This window comes from Furipterus horrens, unplaced genomic scaffold (assembly GCF_987537825.1).
Source record: "Furipterus horrens unplaced genomic scaffold, mFurHor1.1.pri manual_scaffold_3, whole genome shotgun sequence".
NCBI lineage: Eukaryota > Metazoa > Chordata > Mammalia > Chiroptera > Furipteridae > Furipterus > Furipterus horrens.
The window spans coordinates 85,857,082-85,863,416 of record NW_028327173.1 but is presented as its reverse complement, the minus strand read 5'-3'; positions in this window follow the sequence as shown (position 1 = coordinate 85,863,416).

Here is a 6,335-nt window from a genome sequence, read left to right as displayed (position 1 = left end):
AAACTTTTTTCTTGCTCTGTACCCCTCTTCCCCCAAGATACTCACTATAGTACATATTTCTAAGGCAAGAGAAATAGTTGCTAACACAGAATTATTTGTGAGATATATGTGTTTCTGTTTTTTTGTTTTGTATTTTTTCTGTTTCAGAGCTTTTATAACTGAACTTTGAACTTCATAAGGGCATTTTCAGCTTCTCAGGAGGAGATGGACTAGCCTGTGGTTAATTTTAAAGTTTAGAAGGTTCTGAGCATTAAAAACACACACAAGTATGAGTTGTGTCTAAATGCTCATAACAATGATGTTGATCAAGTATGCCATTTTTGAGGAGTAATTCTAAAATCGAGGACTGGTAGGTTTTCTTTCTTTCCCAACAAACCATTCCCAAGTGTTTCTCTTTGTCTCTGAAACTTGTGAAAATTGCCAATATCAGATGTATTGGTAGCATTGCTCTGATTTAAATGCCAAAAAATACTAAATATCTGTATAGTGCTGTTAAATGAGGTTTTTAATATTTACATCAAGTTTAAAATATAATTTATCCAGTGGATATTGTAGTTGTTTTTTTTATGGTGGAAACAAATATGTTATTTGGTGGATAGCCAATTCACACGTGTGCTGACCCATTTCTTTAAATATTACTAGGTTTAAAAAGCTTCGAATTGTTATTTTGTTGCAAGTTAGGAGTATATTAAATAGTAGTTTCACAAATATGGTATTTTAAACCAAAACGTGTTAAATGATTTGAAAGTAGTACATTTTTACTTTTAAGAGCAACATTTTTTGAAATTATTTTAAGTTAAGAATGCAGTATTTTTTGAAGTCAGTTTTTCTGAAAAGATATGTTTTAATGTAATGTGTAACCAATGTAACTTTAGATTTTAACTGATAAACTTTTATATTTGAAGTTGACTTTAAAAAGCCATGAACAGTACTCAAAGGTTATAGACTCCAGCAGCTAATGGAATAGTATTTTGTTATGGTGTCTAGAATTAAAGCATTGTATTGTCTGCATCTAAAGTATCTTATAGCTTTTAAAGCATAAAGAGTAACATTTTACCTTAATAAAAGTTACATACTCCATTTTGTTAATGTACATGTGCTGCCTGTTTTATGACTCATGTTTAATATTACCCTCCAAGTTAGTTCTATGCATAACCACTCACCAAATACTGCTGCTGTGGTTTCTAAAGGAAACATTCTATTCAGTGCTATGATGCATTGTCATCTTGCTGCGTGACGAAGAGGTTTATAAGGAATTAAAATTGTGTATGTTAGTAATATCTTTGTATAACAAGATGTAAAATTAGAGATGAAGAATGTGTGTAAGTGATCATTTTTTTTTGTTTTAAAACTGGTCAATACTATATCTTAAGTTTCTATGATTTGTTCATATGATGTTTTAACTTTTACTTTAAACCACACAATAAATTAAAATGAAAACACAAAAGTTGTGTATGTTTCATTGATAAAATATAAATGTGAAGGGATTTGAAAGCAGCCATTTTTCCCAATGGTGCATGTTTCACCTCCCTTTTCAAACCCCAAAAATCTCTAGGAATACAGATAAGACAGCAGTAGTATTCTTAGTGCCATGAAAGTAATTGACTGAGAACCTGAAAGCCATATAGCATTAGAGCTAAGTTACATTTACTATGTTTAGCCTTTTTCTTCTCATACTTTATCCAGTGTTATTTTGATATTCTATACTATAGATCATGTCTTCTATTTTTGTTAGTATTAACCACCAGGAAGACAGTGAGAAAAATGACCAAAGCCAAGAAAAAAGATTAAGGGATGCCTTTGAAAACAAGTTTAAGATAGGCAGTGGCTGGAGGCCAACTTTTGCTTTTTCTCCAGCAGTGCTCCAGCAGCACAAAGTGTGGGAGAAAGTGGATTGTGTCGGCATCAGGCTTTGTAAGGTATTAAAGATTGCTGGAGACTGGCTCTGAGATTTGGGCTGGATTCTAGGAGAACTCGGATCATTAAGGCACTGATAAATTGGGTGAATGTTGGAAGGGGTAGAGATTAAAGATAAAAGTGAGTGTAACTGGTGTATAATGGAAAAAAGGAAGTTTGGAGTGGAAGGGTATGAGATCAAAATGGTTCTGAGCAGTGACACTACAGCCATGGAGCAGGGGAACCAGAACTGTAACTCATTCTAGGGTATTGTGTGGACTCTCAGCATGGCCACTAATGTAAGATAGCTGGAGCTGGGTGAAGAAGATGACCATGACCTGGGGACCAGGTCAGGGACTTGGAAAACTGATCTCAAGCCCTGGGATATCAAGTGTAACCCTTAAAAGAAGAGAAGAGTTTCCTGAAAATAGAAGAAATGTTCTTGGGGAGCGTGATCATGTTTTCTCTTAAACCTGCCTACCCAACCCCTCTCCCCTGCAGTTCTATAGGCCACTGTATGATTGTTATGTAAAAATAAGTACTTCAATTATAAAAATGATGGTATTTATGGAGAACTTTGTCAGGGGGAGGAGAAAATGGAAGAACAGCAAAAGCTCTAAAAATATTGAAGTAGGAGTCTTCCTGGTAGAGGATAAGAGGATTCTAGACAAGAAAGAGCATGTGCAAAGTCAGAGTCATGGATAAGTGACTTGTCTGGAGAACTACAGATATAGTTGGTTATTCCTGAAATAGTGATTATGAGGAACAATGGTTTGAGGCTGGAGAAGTAGGGAAGATTTAACTCACAAAAGACATGCAATGGCAAAGGCTTTGAAGTGCATGCCATTTGTGATGGAGAGCATTGAAATATTTTAAATTGAGTGAGCATTGATTCACTTGTTAACATTGATTGGCTACCCTTGCAGGCATCTGGACTAGTTGCAGATGGCTTAGCAAGCTCATCCGAACTGTAGCAAGGAGGATTGACTTGTAGTCTCATTGGAAATAGGATTTCTTTCACTGTAGTCCAAGCACAAAATAGCTAGTGGCAGGCTGGAAATGAGTGACAACCATGGGAAATTTGGAGACATGAAAAATCAACAAGACAAGATTGGGTTGTGAAGGTAGGTGAAAGATTATTTTAACATTTAAGTTTGAGATTGATAACACTGAGGAATGAGGAGAAGTAGGTTTGAGGTTGGTTGCAGGGAGATTGAAGATGAGAGTCCAGTTTTGGGCATGCCATGAGGGGCATGGTTGAAAACATTTTGGTGAGCATCAGTATGTGACTGCAGTTGAAGCTGTTGGCCAAAAACAGGGTTTGCCAGGAGAGGCTAGAATAAGAGACCCAAGGAGTGGCCACAAAGGAGAATCAAAATTTGAGAGGCTGGTAGAAGAAAAACAGGCCATTAAGGACTTGAAAGAGAACCAGGGACATATGTGGAAGAAAGTAAGGTGCTAGAAGCAAAATGAACTTGCAGAGCCAAGTGTTCAACTTATATATGAGGTTTGTCCGGAAAAATTCCAGCCATTGTTAGTATAATGAGAATAGTTTGCATGACATCAATGTAACCTGGCAGCCAAGGAAGAGTGAACTGGAATGCGCATGCATGAACAATGATGACTTCACTGTACTAGTCAGTGGGACCAGTAAACGCTGTTGAGTGAGCGTGTGTACTGTGTGGCCATCACATTCAAAATGACTGAGCAAGTAGGAGGGAGAGGAAGATGGCGGAGGAGTGAGGGGAGGCTGCGCTCTCAGGCTCCCAAGACTCGTCTGTAGTTTGGACTAATTGCAGACAGAACATTTCAGTGAGCAGCTGGACACTGGCAGGAGTTGAGCCTTGGCACTGCTGGATTAGAGAAAAACCATTTGGGAACAAACAACCTGTTTAGTGAGGATAGCAGAAGAAAAAGGGACGAAACGGAATTCCTGACTGGGGTGGCTGCCTGAGCTGCGGCTGGAAGGACACAAAGGCTTTTTGGTGACCACAGGCTTCCCCAGAGGGGAGTCAGGAGGAAAGCGGATCTCTGCCTGCTGGCAGAGACGGGACTTGACCAGGTGGCATTGACACTGGAAGACAGGAGACAGCGTGCTGTTGTGCAAGTGAAAACGTAATTTTTCTTTTGTATTTTTCTCTTGTGAACTGCGGAGAGGGGGGAAAGTTTGGGGGTGATAGGACATTCTTGAGCAGCGCAGGTGCAGAAGTGCGCTCACCCACTCCCCAACCCTTCCCTAGGGTCTCGTGGGCGCGCATAGGGAAGTGCCCTCATTCACTGGCCCAGGTACGCAGGGCCGCGTGCCCAGGTGCCCCTCGGACACACCCCAACAGACATAAGATCAGTGCCCCAAAGGGTGCAGGGAGGGCCCACTGGACATGCAGAAGACTGTGTGCAGTCGCCCCTGGCCAGCTCCAGTGGGCGCCAGGCTGGAGTGCCAGGCCGGAGTGCAGAGCACTTGCTCAGGCTCTGCTCATGCCCACCCAGGTGGGTGCAGGAACGGTGACTGGTTGCGGCGTGGGAACAGCAGGCAGCAGCATCTCACAGACACTCACTTCTACTGAGCACAAGTGTCCAGGGCCCCGCCCTAAGAGGTGAGAGACCAACTGCTGGAATGCGGTGCGGTGCGGCAGGCCTGAGGCAAGCTCTCCAGCAGCCTTGGGCGCGCATGGGCGTGGGAGCGCAAAAGCACCTCACCTGCTTCAATAAGCGCCAATCGCTCACTTCCACTGTGCACGAGTGTTGGGCCCAGCCCTAGGAGGCGAGAGACCAACTCCTGGAGATAGCGGCTTGGCAGGCCTGAGGTGGGCTCTTGGGCGCCTTGTGCGCAGGGGCACCTCAGCTAGCTCCAACAGGCGCCAAAGGAACGCGCTGTGCCGGCCACCATGCGCACACCGCTGCTACAAGGAATAGGAACCTCTGACCCGCTATATTAGACCAGCTGTGGACGCAGAAAAAGAAGACGACACACAAAGGCTGAACTGAGTAAAAACATTCCTTTTTTTTTTCTTCCTGAAAGGAAAAAAAAAAATTATATCTAATTTGTTTCATACAATCTCTCCTTCTCATCCTTCCTCTTTAATTGTTGTTTATTTGTTTGTGGGTCTAGTTTAGCCTCCCTTTTACTCTAAATAAATAGAATATAACTACTATATAAATCCAGTACTATACAATTTCACTTTCCTACTATATTCTGCACTCTTCCCTTTTTTCTTCTATAATTATTAACATACTGTCTTGCACAGTCTCAACTATTATTAATCTATTATCTCTTCTTTCAAAAATAATATTTTTCTCCCTAAAAACAACTCTTATCTATTCTTCCTATAGTATAAAAGCTCTAATCTCTCTACATTTATATTAATACTGGCTCGTTGGCTGACGATAGCGGGATAGAGGGTGGGAGATATTTTTGAGGGTGCAGGTCTCCTGCCTGGGCTGTGTGTTTGTTTTTAACAGCATCTCCACAAAAGAACTCAAGACAAAGTGGACAGAGTGACTCTCAATCAACTAGCCAGAAGGAAGATCCTAACAAAGACCATCTGAAATAGCATAAACAAACGACATAAAGGGTACCCCAAGAACATCAGGCTCAGGAGATCAAAGGGACTGCACCACTGAATCCCCCAGATCTCCCATAAAGAATCTCATACCACAAAGGTGGGAAGTCAAAGCAGACAAATCCAAAAAACAAACATAAACAAGAAGAATCCAACATGGTAAGACGCAGAAACAACCTCTCAATGAAAAGAAAAGAGGAATCCCCAGAAAGAGAGGTAGATGGAATAGACATAGCCCAAATGTCAGACACGGAATTCAAAACAATGGTGGTAAAGAAGCTCAATATATTCGACAACCTTAAAAACAACTATGACAACCTCCAAGGAAGTTACCAACAGCTCCAAGAAAATTACAGGGAACTTGCAGAGAACTTCAGCAGCATAAAAAAAGACATATAAACTATCAACAGGAACCAGGAAGAAATGAAGAATGCAATCTCTCAACTGAAAAACACAGTAGAATCAGTCGAAAGCAGACTAAACGAAGCAGAGCATCAGATTAGTGAGTTAGAAGACAATGTAGAAAAAAATTCTCAGACGATACAGCAAAATGAAAAAAGATTGAAGAAGTATGAAGAAGAGGTAAGGGAATTACAGGATAGCATAAGGAAGAACAATATCAGAGTCATTGGAATTAAAGAGGGATCAGAAGAACAAGGAACAGAAAAACTGATAGGAGAAATAGTGACAGAAAATTTTCCCAACCTGATGAGAGAAAAAGTTATGCAAGTCCAGGAAGCACAGAGAGTTCCAATAAAGAGGAACCCAAAAAACCCCACTCCAAGGCACATCATAGTTAAAATGGCAACATTCTAAGGCAAAGAGAGAATACTAAAAGCAGCAAGAGAAAAACAGCAAATAACATACAAGGGAGCTCTG